General features: G+C 44.4%; 1 protein-coding gene and 1 pseudogene across 5 annotated transcripts in view; both read left to right on the top strand.

Annotated features, from left to right (window-relative positions):
* Window positions 1-16,844, top strand: part of LOC147602903 (uncharacterized) — a 72,489-nt gene extending 55,645 nt beyond the window's left edge. Inside the window, exons 9-11 of one of the 5 annotated variants that reach the window (XR_015265677.1) lie at window positions 15,473-15,530; window positions 15,627-16,364; window positions 16,463-16,844. The gene's annotated coding sequence lies outside the window, so the exon portion shown is untranslated. Of the gene's footprint in view, window positions 1-12,376; window positions 13,684-15,449; window positions 15,531-15,626 lie in introns of those variants that run through there. The other 4 variants (XR_015265675.1, XR_015265676.1, XR_015265674.1 and 1 more) reach the window with 4 other exon arrangements.
* Window positions 4,022-5,865, top strand: LOC147602904 (uncharacterized; annotated as a pseudogene).
* Window positions 16,845-17,057: the final 213 nt, after the last annotated feature.

Genomic DNA, 17,057 nt, shown 5'->3' with positions numbered 1-17,057 from the left:
TCAGCAGAATGGAGTTGCAGAGAGACATAATCGTACACTTATGGAGATGGCACGTTGCATGCTCAAGAGCAAGGATCTGCCCAATAAGTTTTGGCTTGAGGCAGTTATGTGTGCCAATTATGTGCTTAACCGTTGCCCCATTAAAGCCTTGAAATCTCTGACTGCCTATGAGGCATGAAATGGCAGGATTCCAGTGGTGACTCATATGAGAGTCTTTGGGTGTTTGGCATATGTGCATGTGCCCACACAACAAAAGACATAATCTTGATGCAAAGGCAATCAAATGCATTTTCATTGGTTATAGTACTGAGAGTAAGGGATACAGACTCTATGTGCCTAATACAAGCAAGATCATTGTGTCAAGAGATGTTATCTTTGATGAATATGCATCTCAACCGCTTGTCTCATGTACCAGACAGCCATCTATTGGGCCGGAAGATGTGTTTGATACTTTGTTGCCTTTATTCAATTCCAATGTGGATAATGTAGAGCCCGTTTCAGCTCATTTACAGCCACATGTGCCTGCTGAAAATCAGCAAAATCAGCAGCTGAACTTGTCCCAAATTGATCCTGAAATGCCTCAAATTGATCAGGATTGCTTGGGTGACGCATTGGTAGAGAAAGATGCAGGTACTAGGAAGTCAAAAACTGTTCCTAGATGGTTGGTTGAGACTTTACATGATAGCAAACAGTCTACATTTATGCTAGGTCGTACATGTGCTGCTTCTCACCATGCATCTTCACATTATGTGGATATAGCTCTTGTTGCCACCACTTGTAAGGAGGAACCGATTTCTCATGTTGATGCATTGGAGGATGACAATTGGGTGGCAGCCATGCATTCGGAGTTGGACTCCATTGACAAAAATGGTACTTGGGGATGAACTCATCCTTATTCTTTATGTGGATGACATGCTCGACACTGGCCCTGAAAAGGGTGATATTTCAGCTTTTAAAGCTGATTCGCAGCATGTATTTGATGTCATAGACATGGGGCATTTACATTACTATTTAGGCATACAGTTTATACCTTTTGAGGGGGGTATCATGTTATCTCAGTGCAGATATGTTGAGTAGCTTCTTGAGCGTTTTCACATCATAGATTGTAAACTTGTTTCTACTCCTATGGAACCAGGTCTAAAACTGTCACTTGAGCATATTGGTGAGCCTTTTGATGCTGCCACCTATCAACATGTTGTGGGATGCCTTATATATTTATGCTCTACTCGTTTGGACATACAGTATGCTGTTTCTTAGTTGAGCAGATTCAGACATTATCCGAGCACTATGCATTGACAAGCATGTAAGCGTGTCTTTCGCTATCTTAAAGGCACCGCAAACTTTGCCTTGTTCTATAGCTGTTCTTCTACATTATGCTTGCTTGCATTTACAGACAGTGATTGGGCAGGTTGCTATGACACGCGAGTGTTAGCCAGTGATAACTGTTTTCTTCTTGGTGACTCATGCATCTCATGGCTTAGTAAGAAGCAGCCTATAGTGGCCACTTCTAGCTGTGAAGCTGAATACAGGGCAGCCTTTACAGCTGCTGTGGAATGTGTTTGGCTATGACGTCTATTTGTTAGACAGTAGTCTCCTACCACCATTTACATTGACAGTCAGAGTGCTTTGGCAGTTGCACGAAACCTAATATTTCATGCCCGCACAAAGCATATTGAGGTTCAGTATCATTATGTTAGGGAAAGGCTCCATGCAGGAGAAATTGACTTGGCTTATGTGCCTACACATGCCAATATACAAGATGGGTTTACAAAGTCTCTTTCGAGGGAAAAGTTTGAAGCTTTCCGCAAAGCTTTGAGCTTACAGCCTCTACCAGGGTAGTCTGCTACACCCTGTCTCCGTTCACACCATTCACTTGAGGGGGGTTTGTTGGTCATGACTGCTAGTTCAGGTGTGAACCCAGCTTACTCACGGGCTTTTTTTCCCTCTGGTTGGACACAGGTTTTTTTCCCGTGTGAACACACTTATGTGTGTTGGGCACTTTGCCCTAGGCTATTATTTGTACTCATTGTACTGTGTGTGTGTGTGGGGGGGGGGGGGGGGGGTGTACAGGCAAGCTCTCCCCAATCCCAACAGCGGTCTCATGAGTAATGGATCGACGACCCTGGTTGCCATCATAGTTGTTCCCATCGTGAAGTCTTGGATCGGCCCATAATTGTTTCCTTTATTAGGCCCTTGGTTGCCCTCTACTCTCGACATGGCTCTGTCATCCCAATAAAGATTTTTTTTTTTTATAAAGAGAAATCCTGCTGTGATACCACTATAAGCCCAACGGAGCATGCTATGATAGAATCCACCACATATCCAAGAGATAGAAATATAGAGAGAGAGGATATCTGATAGAGAGGGAGAGTAGGGTTTAGAGAACTTTGCACAGGACACACACATTGAGCGGGGAACAAGCCCCACTCCCTTTTAGGAATTTATTCAGGAACAATCCACAGGCTTGCAAGCCAGGATCAATACATCAATGAATACAAAAGCAAGCAAATATGCCGATGAAGAGACCAATGTCGAAGTCAATGTCGAGGCACGAGATCCTGATGCCGAGCACACTACGGGGATGACCCACAAGATCTCTCACTGGGCTAGTACCAATCCAACGTACCCCAAGCTTGTAAAAGAGGTACACAAGTGATCAGAGTATATAACATGCATGTTCCTAAAAGGTGAATTTGGGCATGTTCCTAGATTCATCTAGGTATATAGTTTTGTCGCCCAGTTTGGAGTAGAAACAATCCACAAGAAGGCTGTACAGTAGATTTACGGATCAAGACAGGTCCAGGTCCATGGCAGCTGGCAGAGAACAATAGCAATCGTATAGTCGGCGTATGGTTCAGTCGAATAACAACGGTTGTACAGCGCAAACAACAGTACAGTTGCAGATGGTAGCACTGATAGCAGGCGGCTGCAGCAGCAGACAGGCATCGGTGGCAGTTCAGGTGTAGGCGGCATGGTGCAGTTAGCAGGTAGTCGTATAGTCCGTACCATAGTTTTTTTCATACGCGTATGTTTCAGGAAACATACGTTTGCAAACGTTGGAAAAAAAAAGCGTATGGTATTCATAACATACTTTGCCCAGCGTATGTAAAAAAATTGACGACTAGGTTTAGGTGGAGAAATATTTGCCGTCGCTTCCGAGTCCCAACTCGTCACTGCAGCCCGTCGCGCCCGAGTCCCAACTGGTCGCTTGGTGCCACACTGCCAAAACGTGCAGGGCTGACTCCTGAGGGCCCAATGCCCATGCTGCAGCGGCCAACCTGCTATTGTTTTTGTCAAACATGCTGATGTCGTGACAGTGTGATTGCAGCACCCACGCCGCCCAGCGTTCTTAGTGCTCACTGTTCAGTGCTCTGTGGTTAAACTCAGGAGTCAGGAGTCAACAGTGAGCAAAGTTGCAAACAACACTCTCAGAGCCAGAACTTGTGTGCTTTGTGCACTGCACTGCAGTGAGTCAGACTTCAGTGACAGCTCTGCATTGTGCAGTGACCACTGACACTTGTATTGCAAGACTCAAGTCATGGGGAGAAGAAAGAGATGCGAGTGGGACTATGTGACTGTGGTGAATAAACTCCCACGCGGTATGTGCACGATGAGGTGCAATTATTGTGCACATGAATGGGATGGCGGTCCTTCCCGCATTAGAGCACACATTTTGGGCTTGAAAGGTTATGGTGTTGACAGATGCAAATGTCCTCCTCCCGATGTACGAGAAGCTGTCCAGCGGTTGCATGTTGGAATGGATGCAAATCCACGAGGTGCAAATGTGGACACTGAGGTTGCTGACTTAAATGAGTCTGTTGAGGCTTCAACAGGTGCAAATGATGCAGGTGTGTCTAATGTGGGCTCTTCTTCCAAGAAGAGAAGAGTTAGTGGCACTGGCACTAGCACTGGCACTCTTACCCAAGCTTGGGCTTTGCAGGCAAGAAAGAATGCAGACATGGCTGTACGTAGATTCTTTTATGCAGAGGATATCCCGCATTTCAAAGTGAAATCTATCTATTTCCAGGACATGTGCAGAGCAGTGGGGGAGGTGGGGCCTAGCTATAAGCCCCCGAGTTATCATGCATTGCGGGGAAGGCAGTTGGTTGCAGAAGTACAGTGCATTGATAAGGATCTTTATGGTGTGCGAGAGAAATGGAAGAAGTATGGATGTACAATTGCATGCGATGGTTGGTCAGATAATAGGCGAAGACCTATTATCAATGTCATGGCTACTTCCATACATGGCACTGTGTTTTTGAAATCTGTTGACACTAGTGGCCAATATAAATCAGGAGAGTACATTTTTGGTATTTTGAAAGATGTTATTTTGGATGTGGGACCAGAAAATGTGGTTCAAGTATGCATGGATAATGCGGCTAATTGCATTGCTGCTGGCCAAAGAATTGAGCAAGAATGGCCTTCTATTTTCTTCACTAGATGCACATGCCATTGTTTAGACTTGCTCTTTGAAGACATTGGCAAAATAGGCTGGATTGCACCCATTTTGGAAAGGCATAAAGATTGTGAGCTTTATCACAAAGAGACCGACTATCCTGGCTCTGTTTAGAAAGTACAGTCAAAAGGAGTTGTTGAAGCCTGCTACCACTAGATTTGCATACATGTATATTGTGTTGGCTAATCTATTGGATGATAGAGTGTACAATGGTTTGCGGAGATTGGTTGTTGGTCCTGAATGGCAAAGACTTAAGGCTACTCGTACAAATGTGGGTCAAGAGATTGCTAACATAATTTTGGGTCCTATGTTTTGGGAGAATGCCAAGTTAATTGTCAAGATTTGTGGTCCTATCTTGAAGATATTGCGATTAGCTGATAGAGAAGGTGCAACAATGGGGCTGATTTACAAGCTTACTGATCGCATGGTGGAGAAGATCGAAGCCCTTGAAAATGTGGAGGAAGCAAGACTTAATGACATTAAGAGTCTGTGCATTGATCGATGGGATATGATGCATTCACCGTTGCATGCCACAGGTTTTGTTTTGCATCCTCTTTGGTGTGGCAAGAACCAAGAGAGTGATGAAGAAGTGAATAATGGATGGATGGAGGTAGTGCTACGGTATGCAAAGTATGATTTGGATATGCAAGGGGTGATCATTGATGAGCTTGATATTTATAAATCAGAGGGTGGCTCTTTTTCCCATGCCATTGCAAAGGATGAAAAGCGCATGCATTATCCTGTGAAATGGTGGGAAACCTTTGGTGCTAGCACCCCCAAATTGCAAGAGCTTGCTATTCGAGTTCTTTCCCAAGGGAGTTGTGCATCCCCATGTGAAAGAAATTGGAGTACTTTTTCTCTTATACACACAAAGAGAAGGAATAGGTTGAAGCCCTCACATACAGAAAAGCTAGTATACATTCATACTAACTTAAGACTTGTGTCAAAGATAAAGGAGAGGGGCTATGAGAAGATGGAGGTGACCTTGGCAATGATTAATAAAGAAAAGGATGATGAAAGGCTGATTACTTTTCAAGAGCAACAAGAGGAAGAGGAAGAGATACATGCTAATGATGCCATTGTTGATAGTGGGGATCATGCAGGCACTAGCTCTATTGATGATGATGAGCATGATGACCAGCTTTGTGATTCTTCTCAGGAAGAAGGGCAAGATGATGAAGATGAAGATGCTGAGCTAGAGACTTAACTTTTGACATACTAATAAGTTAATAACTATGGTCCTATGATGATTGATCTATTGCTAGGCTTTTTCATGTACTTATTGGCAGCGAGTCTTGGCCCTTCAACATTCGAGTTTACTTTTCTATAATCTAGATCAATATAACGAGTCCCGAGTCTCTTTTGTGTATTTTTTGTCTTGAGAGTAAGATTTCCACAACATACTTCAAATGTGGAATGGATGTTTTAAAATATCTTTGAATTATGTGCAAAAAAGTTAGTTAATGTTTTAGGTCACGTATGGTTCATACAGTATCGGTGAAACATACTTTTTTCATACTTTCATACCCATATGTGTATGCGTATGAAAAACGTATGAAAAAACTATGGTCCGTACAGTCCAGTCGACGGTAGATTAGGAAGCAGCAGTCGGCGCAAGTAGGTGTACGACAGTAGTTCCATACGGCACAGAGTCCAATAGGCGGCGGCAAACACGCGGTGCACTCCAGCAGGGGGCGATTGTACGGCGGTACGCATAGCTTAGTCGGGGGCAGCGTTTGAAACTCCAAGCTTGGATGATGAATACCACGCTTTGATGATGATCAAGAGAGGTTCATGCTTATTTTATACATGAGGGAGTCTTACTTTTTGCCAAAAATCTATCCATGCTTTTGCTTTACCTTTTTACTTTTTATAATAAAATACTTATTCGAATATGGCTAGCTTTTCCAAAGTTCTTTTGTGCTTTTCTTTTCCAACTTTAGGGCCTTGCTTTTTGCCCCTAGAGCTGCTTTTTTAAAAAGTAGCTTTTTGCTTTTTGGTCTTGCTCAATCCCCTCTTGCCAATGATGCTCCTAGCTCGTGGTCAACTTAGTTTGACTTTTTGCTTTTCTTTGCTTTTTACCAAAATCGGTGCTTTTCCATGTGCAAACCTTATGGTCCTTGAGCCCATGCCTTCTTCCACCAGTCCAGTGTCCGGGCAAGGGTTCCATCATGTGAATAGTGCTAGGAACGCCAAATAGTTACATACGGGCTGAAATCCTGGCCAAGAGGAAATCCTTGTCAGAATACGTAGCGGAGATGATGACCAGATCTGGGAACACAAGAGCAAAAACGCAGGCAGAAAAACAGCACAAGAGAGAGATAGATGTAGGCGTGTAACTCTGCTCTGATATACACAAGAAGATCCCGAATATGATACAAATAGTGGTATGGGGCTGGGGGCCTATATATATGCCCCCACATCAGCAGTCGGCCTGCTGTAGGGCAGCCGACTGGACACAGGAACCTCCACGACTGGATAATCACAGTCGGCCAGCATCTGAATGGGTCGGCCAGCACCAGAAGAGTCCCACGACTCATGCATTGCAGTCGGCCATGTCACAGATGCAGTCGGCCAAGCTCAGGGTCCACCTGCCACTACAGGGCTGTCTCCCAAGCCACAAAAAAATGGGAAAAAATAGGAAAAAAATGCGGGGAGTGAGGAAAAATGATAAAACACCTGATAAGGGCGGGCACACCCACAACAAAGGCCTTGGTGTATAAATCTAGATAGGAGATGACTTCTAACACCCCCTCTCAGCTCCTGGCTGTGTAACCAACCACTGGGAGCTGGGGTGCCGCCTGAGCAAATCCTGAGAGAGTGACTTCGTGAAGAGGTCCACCGTACTGTCCTCCGTCGAACAGAACTCTAGCAAGATGTCATCAGCAACGATCTGTTCACGAACAAAGTGCCTCTGGATGACCATGGGTTCCTCCAGTGGAAGCCCAAGTCTGCTATGCAACCTCTGCATCTTCACCACCTCCCAAACAGCATCACAAACAGCCCGGTACTCTGCCTCTGTTCGCGACAAGGCAAAAGATGACTGTCTCCAACTGCTCCGTAAAACTGCTCCTGGGCCTGAAGTAGATCCCCTCATGTCCGGATCTCCTCCCCAAACCGAGTCACTCCAACCGTGGAGTCGGACTCCATCCAACAATCCCCCTCCTGTGTACAAGAGTCCTTGATCCTTCGCATGCCGCAGAAACCACAGGAAACGCAATCCTACCTCCCAAAGAGACATCTGCAACCATGAGCTCAACTGCCTCATCAGGAAGCTCCCGTCCAATCTGGTGTCCATCAACCAGATCAATGAACCATACAGCTTCTGAGTCACAGAGACATCACACTGCTCACAAGGATCAACACCTGTTACGGTGCACAAACAAGTCCTGGAAACCTGATGAAACCTGTCAACCACCCCCTCTGAATCCGGAACCACAAAGCCTAGAGAAACCACCTCCTTCTGCAAGTAAGCACCTGCCACCTGCCTGGCTTTCCGAAAGGTCCCCGTGGAAAGAACATCCGCAACTACCGGAGGTTCTTTGTCCCGAACACTACGAGACATCAGAGCATAAGTGACCTGTTCAGCTTCCTCTGACTGACGAACATAAGAACTACCATCATCAGTACTGGAAAGTTCCTGCCAACTGCTGCCATCTACTGGTAAGCTATCCACCATCTGGTCCGGGAAAGCCTGTACCTGCAGCGTATCCACACTTGAGTAGCCATTACCAGACTGCCACTCATCACAATCCTGAGGACCTGGGAGAGAGAGTGCTGAAAGCCTGTAAACTCCATTCTCCACTCCGCCTTCCCAAACCACTTGGCCTGTTGCTTTGTCCCGGAGAGCAACAAAATGCTCATCAAACTCCACCCGTACACCAGTCTTGCAAACCTGATGCACTGACAACAGATGAAAACCAAGTGCCGGAACATACAACACCTGGGAGGAATGCTTCCCTCCTCTGCCATCGGGAACTATCTCCAGCCTGCCCTCACTGTGAACTGGGATAGTGGACATAACCCCAGTAAGAATATGACCAGAACACCTGCAGAGATCCTGTAAACCGGAACGGGAAGGAGTCATGTGCCTAGAAGCACCACTATCGAGAATCCACTCCCGAGTATCCGTTGCGGAGAGTCCTCCAATCTCCTCCTTGCCTGAAGAAAATGAAGCATCGGTGTCCATCACCTCCAGGTGCACAAAAGCCGGAGTCTTCATGATTGCTGATGAGGAGTCTTCACCCTTCTCGGTCTTCCGCTTGGGACACTGCCTCCAATAGTGGCCTTTCTCACCACAATCATTACAGGTCCTCTCTGCCTTCAGTTTCTCGCGGTCAGCGTCGGACTTCTTCTCAGAAGACTTCTCCGATGAAGCCTTGCCTTTGCCCGAGTTACGGCCTTTCGACTGTTGGCCAGTAAAGGCCTCCGAACCTCCACCCTGAGGAGGGTTCGTGAATCGTTCCTCCTGGTCCAGGACCATGGGCACAAGCTCCTCCCACGTGATGGTGCTGAGCCTGCCACTGGTAATCAAAGACGAGTAAAATGCTGAGTACGAAGAGGGCAAATGTGACAGCAACGTGATGGCCATGTCCTCTGATGATATCTCCTTCCCAGCCTGAAGAACTTCCTGCTGAAGAGCCTGCAGCTTGTTAATATGCTCCCGCATCGTCGACGACTTTGCAGGGCTCATAACCCGCATCTGTACTTCCAAGGAAATCCTCTTCATGGGCGATACCCTATTGTAAAGAGAAGCCAAATGCTGCCATATACCTTTGGCCAACGTCATATGCTTTACATGATTGATTACCTGTGGTGTGCAGTTGAGAAAAATAAACGAACGGACCCTGGCGTTGACACGATCCCACATCTGTGTCTGGGCCTCCCGGTCCTATCGAATCGACGGTAACTCCCCTTCCTCTACTTCCGGCCGTGGAACACCAACAACGACGAAATCGGCGAGGTCGTAGGACTCCAGAACAGATTCCATCATCACCTTCCATATGCCGTAGTTGCTCCCGTTCAACTGACGGTCCACCGGGAACGTGGGGAGTGTCGGAATCTTCACATGTCTCTCGGCCATCTCAAACAGATCTGCCATAGCGGGGATGTACTCTGAAAAGGGTGGCTGGGTGGGAACAAAGAAGAACTAAAACCTGCAAGTGGCTGTCCAGCAAATCAGCCCGCCTTCCTCTTGCTTCTCCTCTTCCCGAACAGTCCAAAACAGTCCACCAATCAGCCACAAAACAGTCCCCCTCTTGCTCACACAAATCCCAAGACCTATCTAGAGCCTAGGGCTCTGATACCATGTCAGAATACGCAGCGGAGATGATGACCAGATCTGGGAACACAAGAGCAAAAACGCAGGCAGAAAAACAGCACAAGAGAGAGATAGATGTAGGCGTGTAACTCTGCTCTGATATACACAAGAAGATCCCGAATATGATACAAATAGTGGTATGGGGTTGGGGGCCTATATATATGCCCCCACATCAGCAGTCGGCCTGCTGTAGGGCAGCCGACTGGACACAGGAACCTCCACGACTGGATAATCACAGTTGGCCAGCATCTGAATGGGTCGGCCAGCACCAGAAGAGTCCCACGACTCATGCACTGCAGTCGGCCATGTCACAGATGCAGTCGGCCAAGCTCAGGGTCCACCTGCCACTACAGGGCTGCCTCCCAAGCCACAGAAAAATGGGAAAAAATAGGGAAAAAATGTGGGGAGTGAGGAAAAATGATAAAACACCTGATAAGGGCGGGCACACCCACAACAAAGGCCTTGGTGTATAAATCTAGACAGGAGATGACTTCTAACAATCCTTCCATGGCTCGCCGCTTAGGAGAAGTCCTCTAACAATCAACTTGCCCAGCAGAGAACGGCTTTGAATGGTGGGGTCGATAATGCCTAGGCCCCCTCTATGGTGCGGATGTATGATCACTCTCTAGGCCACCTTGGTCCGAGGAGGCCATCATTGCCCACCCGCAAAAAATTGTGGATCAACCGCTGAACCTGACCAATGCAGGCCCGACAGGAATTAATATGCCACATGGTGGCAAGAAGAAATTGGTTCGTCACCACCACTCGGCCGGCTAAGGAAAGCCTCGTTGAACTCCAGTACAAAAGCTTCTTCTGAATGCTGAGAAGAAGATGGGCTAGTTGCTGCTCTAGGGAGATATCGATGCCCACATGGCATCCAAGATAATGGACTGCAGTGCCCCTCAGATCCAAAGCCTTAACTGGATGCCAAGTCGGGGTGGGTGGAGAGCCAACCCAAAAACCACACGACTTGTGCTAGTTGATCTGCGCTCCTGATGCAAGACAAAAGATCTCTATCGCCTCTGCAAATCTCTGAAGATTCCCCACATCTCCGGATAAGTATACGACTGTATCATCTGCAAACTCTGAGTCTAGCAGCTCCTTCTGAGTATGGATGGGGGGACGCAATCCCTGGAGCCCAGTCTCCTGAGCTAAGAGAAAACTGCTCATGGCCTTGGCGTCAAATAGAAAGAGGTATGGTGCTAGAGGGCACCCCTGTTGGACCGAACGAGAAAGGAGAAATCCAGTGGGTCATATGTCGGGTCGAAGCTGTGCTAGAAGGCCTGGGCCGTACGCAATGCGACGGGGCTCAGTTGCATGACTCTATTTGACGCCACTGGCGAGTCAAACTCAACCTAGTAGTAGCCACACCCCAAAGGATGAATATCACTAATCTTTCCAGGTGCGCCAAGGAGGCTAGCTTGTAAAAGATCTCTGAGCTATCTGTGCGCCGGGCGGCTACCAACAATCTTGCACACCAAAGTGGAGGCCTCTAGGGAGGTCCGCTTCTGAAAAGGATAGGCAAGGGACAGCGGCCTCGGTCAAGGATGATGGAACGGCTGCCATGGAGTCCTCCTGGGGGATAAAGACCAAAAGAGGCTGAAGCTTGCCAAAAGATAAAGATGCCCAAGAACTGAAAACCTGCTTGCAAATTATGAAAGAGAAGAGGCGAGAAGGGAAGAGGGAGCGGGAGGAGGAGGAGGAGGAGGAGAAGCCACAAGGGACCAAGGAGAGGCGGATGGGTGGCGGAGGGGGGTGGGGGGGGGGATGGAGATGGAGATGGCTGAGGGTTAGCGGCGGAGGGAGAAGGGGCAGGGGGTGCAAGCACGGGGCAAGGAAGGGGGGAAGTTCCCTGGAGAGGGAGAAGGCGGGCAGTGGGCTAGCGGAAGGGAGGAGGGGGGTGATGGCTAGCGGAAGTGGAAGAAACAAGGGGCAGGGCGACAGGGGGAAGGGGGAAACAAGGGCGAGCAGGGAGAGCAAGGGCGGAGGAAGGTTGGCGCCAAGGGGGGGGGGAAACAGGAGCGGAGGATGGTGAAGCAGGGGGGGGTTTTGCGCAGGCGGACAGGGGGGAGGGGGAGTGCGCGAAAGGAAAGGGGGGGGGGGGGGGGGGGGGGGGGGGGGAGGATGTCGAAGCAGGGGGGGTGGAGAGGCGAAGGCGAACACGGGGTGGGCAGCGATGGTGGGCAGGTACAGATCGGGGGGCACTCTCACCTCAATGCTTCTAGCTTCTCTTCATCTTGCTCACGTTTGTGGATGAGGGTTGGTTTTCTAGGGTTAGGGTTTCACCAGCAGGGGACCTTCCATTTGGTATGAGAGCTGGTTATGAGTCTTGGGGGACTTCCACTCTGGCGTGAACTCTTCATTGAACAGTATGTGTCTACAAAAGTGTTAGGCTTCAGGCTTCTGTTCATGTGCTGATGACCTATATATAGGGAATTGTTGCTAAAAGTCCAGCCGACATGCTTTCACCTTTAGACTGTTCTGCATTTGGAATGGTGAATAAGAGCTAAGAAATAAAATATTTGTATGTACAGAAAGGGGTTTGCATGTTCATATGTTTACACATGTGCAGTCATGTGCTTCTTCTTTCTCATTAACAGGGAAATCTTTGGTTAGGAGACGATTTAGAGTTTGTAGATCTGCAGGAAGCTTTCCATGCATTCCAGGGTGGTCTCTCTTGCCATTGCTGACGGGAACGTTTCTCACTCGAAGCAGAGGTGCTTACCGAGGAGCCCAGAGCTTTCAAAACAAGAGAGTTGATGACGAAAGCTTTGTCTAGTCTCGCTTCCAAAACCACGAGTCAGAAAACATTTCCTCTTTGTTGCTATCATCAATGGCCGCATTGCTATATTCTTATAAGTAGAAGTGATAAACCTGGTAGGAAAATGAGATGAACAAACTAATCACCATTCCCTAGCAATCTATGGCTCTAGGCAATTAAACTAGCAACTAGTAATTAGCACTAATCTCTTCACTAATCCCATCTTTACCCGCCTCTATAAATAAGCTCAAATCTCATAATAGGAGTTCTACTACAAATTGGAGATGTATATAAGGTGCCAAGCCACTAGAGATCACCTATAACACCACAATCATCAAGCTTGAAGCACTCTGAAAGCAAGCTCTCAAGTCTTTCTATAAGAGCAAGTCTCAATCTCATAACTTAACTGAACTTGAGTCTAAGCTTAATTAGTTCATTTTCTCATCATTATGAGTGTACTTAGGCATCATCCACCTTAGCTTAGTATTTTGCATCATCTTCACTTTAGCTCACAACTTTCATAGCCACAACTTGGGTCACTCAAATGTTTTTCAACATGGTATCAAAGCCTCCCCTCTCCTCATGAGCCTCTCAGGAAGCCAATTTTCTACAATTCCATTAATCACTTCAAATATCCTTTGTGATGGTGATTTCTAGCAGCTTACTCATTTTTTACTAATCACAATCATTAGTGCTAATGACACAGGAAATTGAGGGATCAAACATCTAATTGGGGAGTTTCTCTTGCTTTGTACATCATCATTTCTCATTTTCCCCTTTGATTTAGTAGCTCAAATCCACACTCCATTCTAGGGTATAATTCTATAGTAAATAATTTTTGGGATTGTTGAGTTTGAATGACTATTTGGGCTTAATTGCATTGGTCATTGCATCAAATCTTTTGTATAAGGGTAGACAAAAATAAACATTATGTGCATTGGTCATTACATCAAATCTTGTGTATAAGGACAGTAAACAAGTACTCTAAAGTTTCAAGTCAATATCATACTCTTGTGTACATTAATCCTATCCCACTACAAGACAATGGGGGGTCTAGCTACGTAACTTACACTTCAAGAAACAGGTGGATATAGATGCACTTCTATCTGTGAAGAAATCAAAGGATTTAGAGAAAAAATAATGTTTCGTGGTGTTGACAATGCGGCTACAGATTTATGATTGGCTTGTGTTATAACCGTGTTCCAAATCGCAAAATGAAAAAAAAAATGGAGCAGTGGAGAAGATCGATCTCCACAATTTTCTTAATATTTTTAATTAAATTTAAGTACATATCATTAGGAGCAAGAGCATATTAAGAAGATAAAGACCTCAATTAAGAGCATAGAAAGACATGACTAATAATATCCAAAATACTAAAAGTATATTTTTGATATATATATATATATATATATATATATATATGATACATACATTATCATCACCATCAACATCATAATTATCATTCTATACAAAAAGAAAAGGGAAAAAAAACTAGTAGTTAGCACTAATATCTTCACTAATCTCATCTTTACCCACCTCTATAAATAAGCTCAAATCTCATAATCAGAGGAGTTCTACAAATTAGAGATGTATATAAGATGCCAAGCCACTGGAAATCACCCACAACACCACAAGCATCAAGGTTGAAGCAATCTTAAAGTTCCCACGAATCTAATTTGCTACAATTACCTTAATCGCCTCAAATATTCTATGTGATGGTCATTTCTAATAGCTGCCTTAGTTAAGAAATTGTTACTAATCATTTTTTACTCAATTCTGGAATTTTTACTAATCATAATCATAAGTGCTAATGACAGTGATGTTATTGAGAAATCAAGGGCTAAATACCTAATTGGAGATAAAAGGAAGCCCGGTGTTGTACATGCACTTTGTTATTGGCTGAAGCGCTAAATTTTGGAATATGATTAAAACGTCCATCAAGGAGAGGGTCTCATGCAAGGGAAGGGAAGGGAAGGGAAGGGAAGGGAGGGAGGGAGTTTCTCTAACTTTGTCTGTCATTATTTCTCACTTTTCTCTTTGATTGAGTAGCTCAAATCCACGCTCCATTCTAGGGTATAATTCTACAGTAAATAATTTGTGGGGTTGTTGAGTTTGAGTGATTATTTGAGCTTAATTGCATTGGTCATTGCATCAAATATTGTGTACAAGGGCCTTGAGAATAAACAAGTAGTATTCGCGAAGAAATCAAACGATCTAGAGAGAAAAAACAATGTTTCTTGGATATAAACATTGGTGACAACATGACTACGGATTGGCGATTGGACTGTGCATAGTTGTATTTATAACCGTAATTTAATCGCGGTTTAATCGCATTCCTAAACTTATAACGAAAAAAAAACCCACCAAAAATTTGGGACAGAGTGAGATTAATCTCCATAATTTTGTCTCAATTTTTTAAATTAAATTTAACTACACATCATCAAGAGCAAAAACACATTAAGAAGATAAAGATCTCATAACAATTAAGAGCATAGAAAGACATGACTATTGATATCCAAAATACTAAAATTCATCTTTACCATCATCATCATGCCCATCATAATCATCATCCTATATAAATAGAAAAGGAAAAATGTTTTTACATAGAGAACTATAATTTTGTCAAAAAAGATAAAAGAGAAATGGGGGAGGGAGTATAGCCGCGTTTCCATCTGTAAAGAAATCAAAGGATATAGCTCTTTATGTTTGTTAATTTGTGCTCATGTACATATGGATTATGAAACATTGCGTAGGTACTCTTGTATTATATGGTCTAAAAACACATGATTGGTATAAGATGTAAGTACGCTTACTTTCTCTATATCAAATTCATACACCCTTTATGTATGTTAATTTGTGCTCGTGTACATATGGATTATGAAACATTAATTAGGCGCTGTTGTACTTTATAGTTTATTCTCCCCATTTGCAGTAGTGGTTAATGACATGAGAAGTCCGCGAGATCATCTACAAAATGGGAGCAGTGGGGTGAGGTAAGATTCAAGCATTGATTTCATTTTTGGCACATGAAAGTGTTATTGTGCTTTAAGACTTTTGTTGTGCTAATTGCATTGCTTTAATTATTTTAGGTACAATGGAGATTGATCCATCCACTATTGATACAACTTCGAGTAATGCCGGTGGAGGCAATGTGTATGATTGAAGAGAACTTTCCAAGGTCTATACTAGCCAACTGCATGTGGTGGTCCACTTAGTGGATTAGGTGTGATTGAAGAGAACTTTCCAAGGTCTATACTAGCCGAATATATGTGGTGGTCTATTTAGTGGATTAGGTGTCAATATATGGTGTTGTCTATGGTCGAATGCTCGATAAATGTTCTTTCTCGAGCATATCATGAAGATCTTAAAGGATTTTGTTAGGCAAAGGATAAGGCCAAAATGAAGCATGTCAGAGGGTTGGTTGGTGCAAGAATCTATAGTTTACATCTTAGAGTATCTTTCACAAGTGGATCCCACCATGCCTTAATTATGGAGCAATGAGGATGATGAGCGAATGGTGTCACATGTACCAACATGTGAAAGAAAACCAAGGAGGATGGATAGGACAATGTAACACAAGGTGAATATATTTTGTATTCTCAATAGTGAAGTCATGACAAAGTGGGTGAAAAGGTATGGGGAGGCAAAAAGAACAAGAATTGAGGAGAGAGGATTGAAAGAGACCACCACTGCAATGCTTGCCATATCTAGAAAACCTAGAGCTATAGCCAAAATATTGTGATATCGAATAGCTACATGAGACAATGGACCAAGTAGAAATGATAATAGATGAGAAATGGGAATATGTAAGAGCATGCAACCCTCATGTAAGTGTATCTCTTTCTTTCCTATAAATGATATGCTCTTACATTTAAACATTCTCTATGTATATTAATTAATGCTCTTTATGTTCCCCTCTAATCAGGTTGTGTCTTAACCAGACCTGAATGATGCCAAGTGGTGGTATGTCATACGAATTGCTCGTTGTCAATCAAGAATGATATTTGAAAATGAGGAGGTTGAGCAGCTCATCCATGAGCTGGTGAATGTAGATCAAGATGCAGATGAAGTAGGAGAACATGAGATACCTCCAATTACCAATTAAGTAGATATGGTTCCCCATCCAAGACAATGAAGTAAACACATCATAATGATGTGGAGGATGATGATTCTACTAGTGGAATAGACCTTTTTGTTAATGATGGATCCATAGATCTTGACATAGACTCATTGAAATTTATGGATTTGATTTAAGACGTAATTGATGTGAAGGGCTACCCTAACTAATCACCAATATATTTATTTCATTGTTGTATAACTTTTCATAAATTTTGGCTTGAAAAATTTAAGAAGAATGTGCATAGTAATAACCAATATGTATTGCTTACAACATTACTCTTTGCTCTCGAGTTTGGAAGATTATTTTAGGGTTTTGTAAATATGCCCTCAAAATTGGGAGATTATTTGAGGGTTTGCAACTAAAAACATGTCTATATATACGGCTAGGTCGTATGCCGCGT

This window comes from Cibotium barometz, chromosome 65, assembly GCF_041138505.1.
Source record: "Cibotium barometz isolate CiBa-2024 chromosome 65, ASM4113850v1, whole genome shotgun sequence".
Lineage (NCBI taxonomy): Eukaryota > Viridiplantae > Streptophyta > Polypodiopsida > Cyatheales > Cibotiaceae > Cibotium > Cibotium barometz.
This window is presented reverse-complemented; position numbering and strand designations above follow the sequence as displayed.